The sequence below is a fragment of the Anabrus simplex genome, chromosome 2 (assembly GCF_040414725.1).
Source record: "Anabrus simplex isolate iqAnaSimp1 chromosome 2, ASM4041472v1, whole genome shotgun sequence".
Taxonomy (NCBI): Eukaryota; Metazoa; Arthropoda; class Insecta; order Orthoptera; family Tettigoniidae; genus Anabrus; species Anabrus simplex.
Window position 1 is genome coordinate 181,218,462 of NC_090266.1, and position 16,984 is coordinate 181,235,445.

Genomic DNA, 16,984 nt, shown 5'->3' on the forward strand with positions numbered 1-16,984 from the left:
GACTCGTTGGCTGAATGGTCAGCGTACTGGCCTTCGGTTCATAGGGTCCCGGGTTCGATTCCCGGCCGGTTCGGGGATTTCTGAATGGTCAGCGTACTGGCCTTCGGTTCATAGGGTCCCGGGTTCGATTCCCGGCCGGTTCGGGGATTTTAACCTTCATTGGTTAATTCCAGTGGCCCGGGGACTGGGTGTTTGTGCTGTCCCCAACATCCCTGCAACTCACACACCACAATAACACGCAGTTACCTACACATGGCAGATGCCACCCACCCTCATCGGAGGGTCTGCCTTACAAGGGCTGCACTCGGCTAGAAATAGCCACACAAAATTAAAAATTAAGAAATAGTTCACAATTGGGAAATATCCTGGTGGCAGTGGTCACTTACGCTACAGTAGTGTGATAATAAGATAAAGCTAATGCATAATTACCCAGCAGCAGCAGCTACAACAACAACAACAACAAAAGCAACATAAGTACAACAAGCAATTCCATGGAAAGAAAATATTACAAGAAATACTACTAGTTTAACATTCCAAATCCAGCATCATCATATAAAATTTCATACACAACTTAAGTATTTCCAAGTGCTTAACACTACGGCTTACAACACTATAGGTTGAGCTTTATATTACAATGATAATAAAGTAAAGTTAGAAACATTGGTAATTACCCAACAAGTACAACAACATGAGTACAACAAGCAATTCCATGGAAAGAGAATACTGCAAGAAATACTACTAGTTTAACATTCTAAATCAAGCAGAAAATCACAAATTCACTATCTGTAATTCACAACTTTCACTTTACACTACACTAGCACTAATAATCCTCATAAATGACTTGATACCAGTAGGGAATCTATCAAAGACTGCTGCAGGTAATTTATTCCAATCCCTTATGGTCCTCTTTATGAAGGAAAACTTGCCGTCATCCGCATGCTGGTTTCTGGCCCTAATTTTATACTTGTGATCATTTTTCGATAAGTGCGAGGGAGGTTCCAACCTATTCCTAGTACTACTCCAGAGGCAGCCCTTCCTGTATAGCTCTTATAAAGACCATACAGGCAAGCTCTAGTTCTTCTAGATTCAAGACTTTTCCAATTAATGTTATCCCTTCTATTCCCGGTTACGAAACACATCGCTCTTCTTTGAATTTTTTCTAGAGTATTTATTAAACCTACTCTGTACGGATCCCAGCACGCAGATCCATATTCGAGAATTAGTCTTACTAAACATTTATAAGCTTTACATTTGGCACCAGAATTAGCTTTCTTGAGATTCTGCATAATAAAATGTAACGATCTTCAGGATTTCTTAACTACATTTCCACCTGCTCTGACCAGTTTAAGCCTTTTCTAATAGTAACACCTAAGTACTTACAACTATAACTTCAACAACACTTTCCCCTCCAAGTTCGTAATCCCTCTTTCATGTCATTCTTTTTTTTTTTCGAAACACAATTTCTTGCTTTTTCCACTGTGGATTTTCATTCGATTTTCACGCGCCCATTTTTCAAATGTATTTAAATCCTGCTGAAGCAATAGTTCGTTCTCCTCTGTCTTTATCTCCCGGTATATGATGCAGTCATCGACAAAGAGGCACACTTCCAATTTTATCGAATCATGCATGTCATTCATGAAAAGTATAAAAAGAATTGCCCCAATAATGCTACCCTGAGCCATTATAAGCTATAAATTTCATTTTTGTTCCATACTGAAGTGCAATTGTAAGAATAAATTGCCTTTTCAATACAATATATCAAGTTAACGATATTACATAACACTTGGGACTAGTTTCAGCCACTTAGTGGCCATCTTCAACCAAATAAAAATTAAACAGATTATGTGATAACTAAAACATATGTATAACAGACAAAGACAATCTTGCAGAAATAATTATAACATTAAACTACATATAATAACCAAATTTATGGTTATGATCTTCTTGTCATGATATGATGTCTTAAAGTTCACTTAGGACCTCAGGCAAAGAAGTAAATATGGAAATGATAGCCAGAATTAGGAATGAATAAATGTACAGAAAAGAAAAGAAATTTAAAATGAGAAATGTTATTTATGAGACTCGCCTCTGTCTGATGTAAAACGAGCACTGACATGCTGGAAGAAGCAGGCAGGCTATATAAGAAAGGAGTGGGTAGGGAGCAAGCACTGACTTGTTGTAGGAAGCAGGCAATGTAAACAGAGGAGTAGATAGGGAGATGAAGGGTAGGGGAGGGGAAGGGGAAGGAGTGGAGAAGGAGAGAAGGGATGTCTAAGGTTGTGCTGAAGGATGTGGAAAGAAAGACTGCTGCTGAGAGGGCAATTTAAAGAGATTACAGAAGAAAGAATTATTTTTATCTGAGACGTGATTACTAAAGATAGGAATTAAAAGGTTAAATAAAATGTTTAATTTCTCTGAAATTTCATTTAGATTGAAGTTAGGATTGAAAAACTGTTCCAGATGGATAAAACAATTTTCCGTAATATTTTTGTATAACTTTGAGAATTTTCATGTCTTGGTTGATATTAGTGAACTTATGGTTAGTGTTACGGAGTTATCCGTGGTAGTTAGAGGTGAAAGAAGGTGCGGGCGGGAATAGGTCTCAACTACAGAATTAAAGTTAATTTAAGACTTTAACAAAGGTTATTTTTTCTTTTCCTAAATCAACAAATGACAACAAATAACAAGGGTGTAACAGGTACCAAGTAGCAGATCAACAATTTAAGAATTTACAGATTACAGTCGTTACAATATTTGGGCTTCGAGCCCCAAGTTTAATTCCTGAGCTCTCAGCTCACAACCACCATAGCTGAAGGGCAGAAAAACCCTAAGTACGAGGAGCACTTGCTCCTAATTACAATGTTAAGAGGAAAAGAGCAGACGCGCTCTCAATTTTACAAGCCTATCAAAGGCTCCAACAAACTTCATTCCTAACTGCCCTTAAGGCACACATACAGTGAAACAGGGGTATCTTGTACCCAACCTACAGGGCCTTCACATGAAGAAAACAAACTCTGGGTTAATTAAATGGCCCAAAAAAACCAAATTGACTGGAGGCGTAGCTTGCACTCCTACATGAAACTTCTTAAAACCTAGGTGGCACTCGGCCAGTTATACAGGGGCTAATCCCATACTAGGGAGGTGACTCGTATAAGAATAATTTATTACACTAAGAAGAGAAGAAAATCGGGTATGAAAACGTAGTCACCTCAAAACAACATGAGTGGGAGCTCGAGAGGGTTAAGCACTCTCTATCCCAAATTGCGGTTAATTTACATGAATATAGTAAGGTTTACATTAAAAAGGATTCGAACCTTCCCCCGCGGGTTAAAACTGCTGAGCTAGCAAGAAATAAAGATGTTAACAGGCCATTACCTTGTTGATGAACTGCTGCCCGAAGAAAGAGGCGCTTCCCGCCCCCTGCTACATAATCACACACTAAGAGAGATGTTACTGAAGTGGCCCGGAGACAAGAAAATCAGCAGTTTTTATACCCTCGTGGAAAATTCAAGACCTTTCAAGAATGAATAGACACACCCCTTCAACTTTATTGGTAGACTAGGAATTACACATGGAAACCTGAGGAAGAAAGCTATGATTGGAGGAAAATTAATTACAGAAATTACTGGTTGGTTAAATTCAAAACTGGCGAAAAGAGAAGGGTTATACTGCCAACCCAAAAAATGAATGAAAGAATTTTAACAAAGAACAAACTTATGAATACCAAATTTCTTCAAAAAACAGTTCCTTCACTTCGCACTAGGGTGCATAATTATAGTTCTTAGGCAGTGACATCTAGAAGAGGACGTCCACACTTCTTGCTTGATAGTAAACAAAAACACGTCGGAATAGACACAGTTCAGAAAATTTCAAAATTACACCATTTACCGTAGTGACATCTTTTAAGAAATAGTAGAATTAGTTCAGTTTTCAAGGTTCCAAACTTCTCCTGTAGAGGAGTTTAAATTGGCGCAATATTTGAACTAGCGGCGTGGAGGTGTACTGCCCGGTACAGTTAGTATCACCCATGTGCTGTCCCATGGCCAAAAATCTGTTATATTTTAGGTTGTTAACATGCTCTAAGTATCTTGTATGGAAGCTTCTACCTGTTTGACCAACATAAGATGTGTTACAATTATTACAAATGAGTCTATAAACACCTGACTTGCTATGATTATTAATAGACTTGATATTGTGTAAAATATCCGTGTTTCCGTTACAAGTTTTGAAGGGTATCTTGACATCTTGCTGGTGATTTGGTAGATTTACAGTATTTATTATTAAACATAAAAGTAGTTAAAAAATTGTTGTGAGATTTTTCTTTTGTTAAGGTGGTTGAAGGTTGGTGTTTATGTTTATTAATATTTTTCTCTATAAAGGAGCTGTTGTAGCCATTACATTTAACTATACTGCGAATGGTGTTTAAATCATTTTTAGGTTCTTTTTTAGACAGCTCATTTTCTATAATCAAAAGAGACCCTCCACTAAAAATTCAGCATCAACTTAAACAAACACTAAAAAATGCATCATGTCTATTAACAGACAAAAAATAAAGAAATCTATATATATAAAATAACTTGGACTGACCGACCGACCGACCAACCGACCCACCCACCTACCCACCCACCCAAAACTACTGGACATAAAGAAATGACATTTTGGGGATACATTCATATTAACGTGTAGGTGCTTGCTAAGGGAGGATATTTGGATATTCTGTCCCTAAGGAGGTGAAAAGAGGGGTGAATTTTTAAATTGAGGATATCTATATCTCAAAAACTTAAAAGTTTACAGGTGTAAAAGCTGGTATTTGGAATCTCCTTTAAAAATAAAGAAACACGTATTTTTTTGTTTTCGAGAAATCCCATTAAGGGGTGTAAAAAATGGGGGAAAAGTGGTTGAACACCTTTTATGAGGAGACTTATATCTCAAAAACTGGAGATGTTACAGACATGAAAATTGAAATTTGGAATCTCCTTTGAAAATAAAGAAACACGTATTTTTGTGTTTTTGGATAATCTGATGAATAGGGGGTGAACAGGAGTGACAAACGGGGTGAATTTTTAAAAAGACTATATCTGCAAATTATCTCAGACATGTAACATATTACAGATTTGAAAACTGGAATTTTGGAATTACCTGTAAAAGTTAAGAAACATAAATGTGTTTTTTCGGAAATTCCACTTAAGGCAAACTGAAAAAGGGGTGAATTTTTAAAATTAGGGTATCTACAATATATCTCAAAAACTTACCATGTTGCAGACTTGAAAATTGGTATTGGGAATCTCCTTTAAAAATAAGGAAACACTTTTTTTTTTGCTTTTTGCGAAGTCACGGAGGGGGGGGGGGTTGAAGGAATTGAAAAATTAGCTGAATTATTTATATGGGAATATATATACCAAAATATCTAAAGATGTTACAAACGTGAAAACTGGTATTTGGAATCTCCTTTAAAGTAAAGAAACACGCATTTTGGTGGGGGAATCAAGTTGGTGGTGGTGGGGGGTATGAAAACGAAGATGAATTCCTTTTACGGGGATACATATATCTCAAAAACTGAAGATGTTACAGTTGTGATAATTGGTTTTTGGAAGCTCTTTTAAAGAAACGGGTACTGTTTGTTTTTGGAAAATTCACCTGAGTGGGGAGTGTGAAAGGAAGTTAAAAAAATTGAATTCCTTTTCTGGAGAAAATTATATCTCAGAACTGAAGGTTACAGACATGGAAATTGGTATTTGGAATCTCCTTTAAAAATAAAGAAACACACATTTTTAGGGTGGGGGGAAACCAACTTAATGGGCGGGGGTGGAGTGAAAAAAGAGTTGAATTCTTTTCATGAGGATACTTATATCTCAAAAACTGAAGATATTACAGTCGTAATAAATGGTATTTGGAAGCTCCTTTATAAAAAAAGAAAGAATTTTTTAGTTTTCAGAAAATTCACATAAGGGGGGAGGGTGAAAAGAAGTGAAAAAGTTTAATTCTATTTATGGAGAAACTTATATCTCAAAAACTTAAGGTTACACATGTGAAAATTTGTATTTGGAATCACCTTAAAAAATAAAGAAATACGCATTTTTGCAGAGTGGGAATCAACATAACGGGCTGGGGTAAAAAAGGAGTTGAATTCTTTTTATGAAGATACTTATATCTAAAAAACTGAAAATGTTAGAAGCATTCACATTTGTATATGGAATCTGCTTTCAAAGTAAGGATACGCGTGTTCTTTTGTCTTCGGAAAATCCACTTAAAAGGGGTGAATGAATTGAAAAGATAGTTGTTTTCTTTGTGTGAGGATAATTTTAACTCAAAAACTAAATATGTTAAAGATGTGAAAATTGATATTTGGAATCTCCTTTAGAAATAAAGGAACACACACTATTGGGGAGGGGGGAATCAACTTAATGGGTAGGAAGGGGGGGTTGGAAAAGGAGTTGAATTACTTTCATGTTTATACTTATATCTCAAAAACTGAAGATGTTACAGGCGTGAAAATTAGTATTTGGTATCTCCTTTAAAAATGAAGAAACACGAATTTGCTTTTTTATGAAAATCAACGTAAGGGGTGTGGGGTTGAAAAAGTAAATATGGATTTTTAATATGTTTATGAGGATACTTTATCTTAAAAACTGAAGCTGTTAATTTCCTTTCAGAATACAGAAATACTTTTTTTTGTTTTTGGGAAGTCCACTAAAGGCACAAGTGGGGTGGAAATACATGACGAAGAAGAAGAAGAAGAAGAAGAAGAAGAAGAAGAAGAAGAAGAAGAAGAAGAAGAAGAAGAAGAAGAAGAAGAAGAAGAAGAAGAAGAAGAAGAATTTTAATTATTCTTATGAGTATACATTGACTCAAGAACTGAAGGTGTTACGGAAGTACAGGCATGAAAACTGGTATTTGGAATCTCCTTTAAAAATGAAACACGTATTTTTTTTTTTTTGGAAAATCCAGTTAAGGGGCTGAAAAATATTGGAAAAGCGGGTGAATTTTTAAAATGAGTACCGGTATATCTACATTATATGTCAAAAATTTAACATGTTAGAGACAAGAAACTTGGAACTTGGAAAGTCCTTTAAATACAGGAACCTGTACCTTTTTGTCTTCGGAGGAGGCATTTAACAGGGGGTGAAAAGAAGTGAAAAATAGTTGAATTATTTTTTATGTGGTTACTTATATCTTAGAAACTGAAGATGTTACAGATGTGAAAATTGGTATTTGGAATCTCTTTAAAAATAAAGACACATGTATTTTTGTTTTCGGGAAATAAGTGGTGAGGGTGGGGAAGGTCTGATCAAGGGGTTGAATTTTTTTATGGGGATACTTAAGTATATTTCAGAAACGGAAGATTATACAGATGTGGGAATTGGCATTTGGAATCTGCTTTAAAAATAAAGAAACATGTATTTATTTATTCGACTTGAGAAAAGACTTTCTCACATGTACAGTTCTATGTCGCATGGTCATCTTAGCCCCAAAAGGTAATACCACAAACACGCTTTACAAAGAATTTCTGGGGTAAATGAGACTCAACTTTTGGGTGAGTTTTTATACTTTAGGAATTTTCAGATAATGTCTTAGTACAATGCCGAGGAACGATCACTTTGATCAGTTAAGAAATCCACGTGTGCGAACCCGCGGGTAATTGCTAGTTAATTAATATGAATCCAGGCCTGCCAACTGCCAAACCTGTTCCTATCTGGCCCATCATTAATTACATACCCAGTCCTTTATACAAAATTTCACAGTTCATCCAACATTTCCTCAAAAGAAATTACCATTTTTTTAAAATCTGGGAATTCCATTAAGAACACTAATGAATTGATTGAATAACTAAATCATGTTACTATTCAACCCAACTATTCTCTCCATACCTTCGATATTGTTAACATGTACCCAAGTAACCCAACTTACTGGCCTGTAAAGCTGACAATCACAGGCCAGTAAGTTTGACATACATTGCATGTAAGCTTTGGCAAGGCTTTCTTTCTGATTATATTAGACAATTTGTGAAATTTTGTAACTGGTTCGATAGAAGACAGTTCGGTTTTAGGAAAGGTTATTCCACTGAAGCTCAACTTGTAGGATTCCAGCAAGATATAGCAGATATCTTGTATTCAGGAGGTCAGATGGACTGTATTATGATTGATTCGTCTAAAGCATTTGATAGGATGGATCATGGGAGACTACTGGCAAAAATGAGTGCAATTGGACTAGACAAAAGAGTGACTGCATGGGTTGCTATATTTCTAGAAAATAGATCTCAGAGAATTAGAGTAGGTGAAGCTTTATCTGACCCTGTAATAATTAAGAGGGGAATTCCTCAGGGCATTATTACTACCCTTTATGTTTTCTTATATATATAAATGATATGAATAAAGTAGTTGAATCAGAGGTATGGCTTTTTGCAGATGATGTTATTCTGTATAGAGTAATAAATACGTGACAAGATTGTGACCAACTGCAACATGACTTCGATAATGTTGTGAGATGACAGCAGGCAATGGTATGTTGATAAACTGGGTTAAAAGTCGGGTTGTGAGTTTCACAAATAGGAAAAGTCCTCTCAGTTTTAATTACTGCGTTGATGGGGTGAAAGTTCCTTTTGGGGATCATTGTATGTATCAAGGTGTTAATATAAAGGAAGATCTTCATTGGGGTAATCACATAAATGGGATTGTAAATAAAGGGTACAGATCTCTGCATATGGTTATGAGGGTGTTTAGAGGTTGTAGTAAGGATGTAAAGGGGAGGGCATATAAGTCGCTGGTAAGACCCCAACTAGAGTATGGTGCCAGTGTATGATACCCTCACCAGTATTACCTGATTCAAGAACTGGAAAAAAAAATCCAAAGGAAAGCAGCTCGATTTGTTCTGGGTGATTTCTGACAAAAGAGTAGCATTACAAAAATATTGCAAAGTTTGGGCTGGGAAGAATTGGGAGAAAGAAGACGAGCTGCTCGACTAAGTGGTATGTTTCGAGCTGTCAGCGGAGAGATGGCGTAGAATGACATTAGTAGAAGGATAAATTTGAGTGGCGTCTTTAAAAGTAGGAAAGATCACAATATGAAGATAAAGTTGGAATTCAAGAGGACAAATTGGGGCAAATATTCATTTATGGGAAGGGGAGTTAGGGATTGGAATAACTTACCAAGGGAGACGTTCAATAAATTTCCAGTTTCTTTGAAATCATATAACACTAGAACCGCCAGAGCAGTCAAAATGACCGCTACGCATTTTCCAAACTGAATTTTGACTACAGTTTTTATTGTGCGATATTGAGCTGCAGGGACTTTTCCTGATTAGTTGTCAGAAAAATCCATATTAAATATAATTAATTTTGCATCGATGAACTTTCCAAGTTCCAAGTTTCTTGTCTCTAACATGTTAAATTCTTGACATATAATGTAGATATACCGGTACTCATTTCAAAAATTCACCCGCTTTTCCAATACTTTTCAGCCCCTTAACTGGATTTTCTAAAAACAAAAATACGTGTTTCATTTTTAAAGAAGATTCCAAATTATTAGTAACAGGTATACCTACTACAGCCAGAGCAGTCATTTTGACCGCTGTATTAATTATCATAATAAAATGTATAATAACACATACCTCTCATAGAGATATAATCATCTACTTTTAATTATCCTATCAACAACGGTAATGTTCAAAAACACAACAATGTAACTCGGATATATTGCGAATTGTACGAGTTATATTTCCGCTGCCTCTAGGGTAGTGTTATCATTCGTCAGCTTGTTACAGGACAGTAAACATGTCTCATAAACTATCTGTTGCTGAGTCTGTTGTATGACATTCCTGAAGATATGTCTGATGTAGAAAGTGGCCCACCGGGCGAGTTGGCCGTGCGATTAGGGTCATGCAGCTGTGAGCTTGTATCCGGGAGATAGTGGATTCGAACCCCACTGTCGGCCGCCCTGATGATGGTTTTCCGTGGTTTCCCATTTTCACACCGGGGATATGCTGGTACTGAACCTAAATTAAGGCCACGACCGCTTCCTTCCCACTCCCAGGCCTTTCCTGTTGCATCGTCACCATAAAACCTATCTGTGTCAGTGCGATGTAAAGCAAATAGCAAAAGTATGTGGCCCTGATATAAAGGACCTAAAAAGAGAAAATGCATACGAAGACTACTATCAGTCAAGTGATAACTTGAAAAGCAGTGATTCAGATCACGGTGAAAACCGGATTGTTCAGGCTGAAGGTAAATTGATATTAGTGTTATAACCAACAGCATAACAAGTTTGGTGAAATTCCTTGATTTATACCGTATTACAATTACAATGATCCATCATATAGGCTGAGTACTGACGAGTTTTCAATTTTTCTATTACAGCCATAGAAACAGTAACCCATAAAGCATGGTATCATAGAGGACGCGACAACCAAGGTAAAAGCCTCCCATTGCCAGATAATGCACCATTAGCTACTGATGGCATCAGGGAGTGAAATGTAGCAGACTGGGAAGATGACACCTGTGGTTGGATTGTTCACCATACCCCCTTGAAAAAAAATCCAGGACTTACTCCATATTCAAAGCAGCATGTTTGTGATGATAGTGTAACGAGTGCGTGGCATCTTTTTATTGCTAATTACCGGGCGAGTAGGCCCTGCGGTTAGGGGCGCACTGCTGTGAGCTTGCATCCGGGAGACAGTGGGTTCGAATCCCACTGTTGATAGCTCTGAAGATGGTTTTCCATGGTTTCTCATTTTCACACCAGGCAAATGCTGGGGCTGTACCTTAATTACGGCCACGGCCGCTTCCTTCCAACTCCTAGGCCTTACCTATCCCATCGTTACCATAAGACCTATCTGTGTCGGTGCGACGTAAAGCCACTAGGAAAAAAAGGAATAATAAAAAATTATTGCTAATTAAATACTGAAACTCATAAAGCAATAGACAGAAACAGAAGTAAAATGATAACAATGAGTAACCGTGTGTACCAAGAACGAAAATATAATAATTTCAATAGCGGTCAAAATGATCACATCTGCGGTTCTATGTATATAATATATTCCAGCGGTTCTAGTGTTAAGAAAAGTCCAGAAAAACAACAGATAGGGAATCTGCCACCTGGGCGACTGCCCTTTGATTGATTGATTGATTGATTGATTGATTGATTGATTGATTGATTGATTGATTGATCCCGATTTCAAAAATTTGTCAAATTATTCACTACATTTTAAATAAATACAGTGGTCTGAGTCCTAGAAATTCAAGATTTAACCTCTATTTTAAAAATGGTTTTGAAAAAAAAAATGATTTCACATTTGAGAATACTATTTATCAGCAAAATGGGTTAGCTATGGGATCGCCAGCATCAGGCATGCTAGCTGAAATCTATCTGGATCCTTTAGAACACAACAAAATTAATAATAACATCTTTAGTAATCTATTTTTTGGAAAAGATGTGTGGATGGCACATTGTGATCATGAACAAAAGTGCAATGGACGCCATCACCACTCTATCCAACCTTAATCACATTGACCCACATATCAAGTTTACACTAGAATCAGAGAACGATAACAAACTCAATTATTTAGATCTAACGATCATCAGACAACCTGGTTCATTGAGCTATAAGATTTTTAGAAAACCAACACAAACCGCTGACACAATCCATCAAGATTCCATACACCCACATGCCTATAAATGTGCAGCATACCATAGTATGGTACACCACACTTTTAGCAACCCGCTGTCTAAAAAAGAACTAAAAATGAATTAAACACCATTCACAGTATAGCTAAATTTAATGGCTACAACAGCTCCTTTATAGAGAAAATCATTAATAAACATAAACACCAACCTTCAACCACCTTAACAAAAGAAAAAACTCACAACAATTTTTTATCTACTTATACGTTTAATAATAAATACTGTAAATCTACCAAATCACCAGCAAGATATCAAAATAGCCTTCAAAACTTGTAACAGAAACACAGATATTTTATACAATATCAATTCTATTAATAATCATAGCAAGTCAGGTGTTTATAGACTCATTTGTAATAATTGTAACACATCTTATGTTTGTCAAACAGGTAGGAGCTCCCATACAAGATACTTAGAGCATGTTATAACAGATTTTCGGCCATGGGACAGCACATGGGTGATACTAACCATAAGTTCACTAATGTCAACCAAGACATGAAAATTCTCAAAAGTTATACAAAAAGGCCCCCTGCTCAGTATTATGGAAAATTGTTTTATCCATCTGGAACAGTTTTTCGATCCTAACTTCAATCTAAATGAAATTTCAGAAAAATTAAACATTTTATTTAACCTTTTAATTCCTATCTTTAGTAATCATGTCTCAGATAAAAAGAATTCTTTCTTTTATAATCTCTTTAAATTGCCCTCTCAGCAGCAGTCTTTCTTTCCACATCCTTCAGTCCCACTTTAGACACCACTTCCCCTCCCCTCCCTTTCCTCTTCCTATCTACTCCTTTGTTTACATTGCCTGCTTCCTACAACAAGTCAGTGCTTGTTCCCTACCCACTTCTTTGTTACATGGCCTGCCTGCTTCTTCCAGAAAGTCAGTGCTTGTTTTACATCAGACAAAATAACTTTTCTCCTTTATAATTTCTTTCCTTTTCTGTATGTTTATTCATTCCTAATTCTGGCTATCATTTCCACATTTACTTCTTTGCCTGTGGTCCTAAGTGAACTTTAAGGCATATCACGACAAGGAGATCACAATCATAAATTTTGTTATTATATGTACTTTAATGTTATAATTATTCTTTGTCTGTTATACATATGTTTTAGTTATCACATAATCTGTTTCATTTTTATTTGGCTGAAGATGGGCACTAAGTGGCTGAAACTAGTCCCAAGTCTTATGTAATATCATTACTTGATATATTGTATTGAAAAGGTCAATTGTCAATTTAGTCTTTTAATTACCCTGAGCCACACCAGACATAACGTTTATTGGAGAAGATAGCGTTTCTCCCATGCGCACCCTCTGAGTTCTTCTATTGAGGAGTTCTCGTATCCATTTCACAATTCTGATGTCTATGTCCTTATGCGCTAACTTGTTAACGAGGATGTCATGTGGCAAAAGATAAAATGCCTTAGCAAAATCAATTACTACTGCATCAATCCTTGACCCATTGTCGAGGTTAAGAGTCCCGTTTTTACCTCCAATAATCTACTATTAATTGGTCCATTTGTTTGCATACAATTGATGTTAAACTTACTGGTCTGTGGTTATTCAAGTTGCTCTTGTCAGCCCCTTTGTGAATAGGAACTGCGATGGCCGATTTCCAATCTTCTGGAACCTTCGTATTGTTCAGTGATATATTAAAGGTTCTTACTAAATATGGTAGGATCGCTTCACCTCCAGGTTTAAGTGCCTCTCCGGAAAGAGAATCTGGCCCACAATATTTCTTTTTCCTCAGTTTAGAAAGGCCTTTACACAATAATGAAGCTTTAATTTGGAAATCATAATTAGTTTTTTGGAAAATTGTCCCTGAATAACTGTGCCGCCAGATTAAAAACCGTTCTGTAGTGCTTATTTAATGTTTCTGCTTTATCTACATCTGTTATTGCCAATAAATCTCCTCCCATACAAAGAGAAGGAATTGACTTGTTCTCTCCCTTGAATCTTTGTATATTTAAATTTCGATTTCGATTTTCATTTAGGATATTGTCAAGATATTTCTCTTCAGTCACTTTCTTTTCTGCTAGTGAAAGCTTCACCAAACTTCTGTACTCCGTTTTGCACACATCATTATTATTTCTTGTGTTGAACGCTCTCCTAGTCTTATGTTTGAGCTTCCTAATAGTCGCGGTGTAGTACGGCGGATCTGAATTTTCCCAAATTATCTTTTTGGGGATGAATTTATTCAGTCCAGTATTTAAAATGGTTATGAAATTCTCCCACATGTCGCCCATCCCCTTGGTCTTCTTTAACCAATTAATATAGCACAACCTCAAATAGTTTTGAAAACCTATGGAGTCTCCCCTCGCATAGCACCAAATAGTCTTAGAAATTCCCACATGCCTCATGTTACAAGTTTCTCAAGAGAAATTGAGTACCACTGCACTGTGGTCACTAATCCCCTGAATTACGTCACAAGATATAACTTTGTCATCCAGTCTGACTAGAAAAATATCTAAAAGTGCTTGTTTACGTGTGTTCTTTGTAACGACGTGGGAAAAGCTAATTTTTCACACTAATAAGTTTACTACTTCCTGCGTTAGGCTCCCCATAGTTGACTCAGCCCAGTTTACTGATGGTAGGTTTAGATCCCCTGCAATTTTAGTTCTTTTCCCGTAGCTTATATTTGCATATGTCAATTCTGAAAGACAGGTGATTGTGTTTAAACTTCATTTTGGCGGGCGATTAGCTCGAATAATGACTATATTTTGTTTATTGGGTGCATTATTTACCTCCACCCCAATTATTTCGCATTCATCTGAACCCATTTTAACGCACTACTTAGCTCTGACCTAACACAAATGAAAATTCCTCCTCCTTTTGACCCTCTATCCCGTCTAGGGCCGATGACCTTCGATGTTAGGCCCCTTAAAACAACAAGCAAGCTATCCCGTTTAAATGTTAGATTTTTACCTGAATATTTCTGAATTATACATAAACTGAACGGCATGAAAAACGCAACACTTCAATTTTCGTTCATTTCGAAACTGAAATTTAAATTTATGACACTTTTATGACTCTAATCCACTATCTTATGATAGAATATTGTGGTACGGTCCCATCTAAATGTCCAACACTGAAAAGAAAAGATGATTATAAACAAATTGAACAAATTAAGCCAGAGATGCACATTTCAAGGAAATATTGAGTAAGCTTATAAAAGTAATGCACTTCTGTTTTGATGTTATACACTTCACAGATCTCAGAGACATCTTGGGGACCTCTGTTCGCATCTTCAAAAGGGTGTATTGCCACCTCATGCACCAATGAGGGCATTCAGCCTTTCAGGCATGCTCCTGATTAAATGTGGTAATGTCCTGTTGAGGAATCATCTCTCATTCTTCCAGGAGGGCGTTCCGTAAGTCCTGTCAGGTTTCTGGATAGTGCTGACGGGCTCTTCTCCCCAGCTGGTCCCAAACGTGCTCAGTAGGATTCAAATCAGGGCTTCGAGCAGGCCAAGCCATAGCACGAATCCCTGTTTCATCCAAGAACTCTTGCACAATTCTTGCAACATGTGGGCGTGCATTGTTGTGCATTAGTGTAAAATCATCACCAATAAATAGAGCAAAAGGCACAACATGCTCCAGAAGGATTTCCTTCGCATATCGATGTGCGGTAAGGCTCCCATTCTCCATGAAGACCAAATCTGTCCTTGCAGCTGTATTATTCCTGCCCACACCATCACAGAACCACTCCGAAAAGGCATCCTGAATGAGAATGTGCAAGGGGAATACCTTTACCCTGGCCTTCTCCAGATGCTCTCTCTTCCATGAGGTGTTCGGATGTCAAATTACAGCTCATCGGTGAACAACACTTGATACCGTTGTTGTACTGTCCAGTCAAGATGTTCCCTTGCGAAACGTAGCCAAGCTGTGTGATGCTCTCTGGTGAGTTCCGGACCTGTAGCAGGTCTTTTGGACTTAAGATTGGTTTCTTTCAGTCTTCTTCAAACAGTTCTCTCACTAACAATGACCCCTCGAACGTGGTGGAATCCATTTCATGCTTCCATGGCGGTGGTGTGACGGTTGCGGAGAACTTGAATTTGTAAGAAGCGGTCATGTCTCTGCGATGTTGCTCTTCTCAGGCCTAATCCTGGTCTCCTTGCAAAGCCTCCAATTTCCCTGTACCTTCGTACGGTTCTGGAAATTGTGGAAGGTGTAGTCCTCAACACTTCTGCAATGTAATGCATGCTACGACCATCTTCTAGCAAAGCAACCACTTTTGCAGCTTGTTCAGGGCTTAACGGCATATTTACTCCAGAAAGCTGATTAAGACAATCACAGAAGGATCCTACAAACATGTGTGATTGAAAGGGGAACAATTAAAGGCACAACAATATGTGCTACAAGAGCGGGAAAATATTACTGGCTCACATCCAGCGATGTGTTTTCCAGGTTGCATCATGGGAATAAACAGTTGAGGCTAGTGCAATAAACAATCAACAATTAATTGTTTTGCTCACAACGCAACGCCAATAATATACCCTGTCTTAAGAAACTGGTTGAAGTGCTTCACTTTGATTAAATAGATAATTACACAATAATTACACATTATTTATTGGGTGTTGCTTTTTTTGTGCCGCTCAGTGTATTATCCGATAACCAACTTTCTGTTCCCACAATTATATCAGGGTCACTCGCAGCAACTAAGTTTTTGAATTTTGCGATTTTATTACCAATACTTTCGCACTTTACCTGCAACAATCTAAGGAATTTACATGATCCAGTAACACTGCCTGTTGGCTTATAATTATGCCCGAATAGTCATTGGTTCATCATAACATCGGCAGAGAGTTTCACAAAATTTTATTTCACTTAGGAAGTTATGCCGATCCTCGCTTCTCCCTGGGCAATGCCACGTCGTATTCAGCCTTGGCTGGCACTCGCTGGTGATAATTGGAAGAACAAAACCTCTCTTTTGTCAACTCGTACAGCTTGCTCGCTCTGTTTCTTGGTGAGGGAGGACTACTACAGCTGATCCCCTCGCTGTATTGAATGTAAATCATAATACCAGTACGAGTACTCCCTAATTAAATTTTATTCCTTTCCTTGAAAATAGGACTAATTTGGACAGGTACAGTACATAGTAATTCTCCCAGTCTAGAAAGTCAAGAATAATGGCCAGAATTTTGTGCCGCAGGAGTTTTTTTATGTGCCAGTAAATCTTTTGGCAAGAGGCTGACATATTTAAGCACCTTTAGATACCACCTAGCCAACGGTCATAGCCATGTTGAAACACCGGATCCTGTGAGATCTCAGAAGTTAAGCAACATTGGGCGTGGTCAAGATTTGGATGGGTT

At 37.3% G+C, this 16,984-nt stretch overlaps 1 protein-coding gene across 1 annotated transcript in view; it reads left to right on the plus strand.

Moving 5' to 3' along the window:
• Positions 1-16,984, plus strand: part of Bet1 (blocked early in transport 1) — a 272,114-nt gene that overhangs the window by 147,592 nt on the left and 107,538 nt on the right. The window lies entirely within an intron of this gene.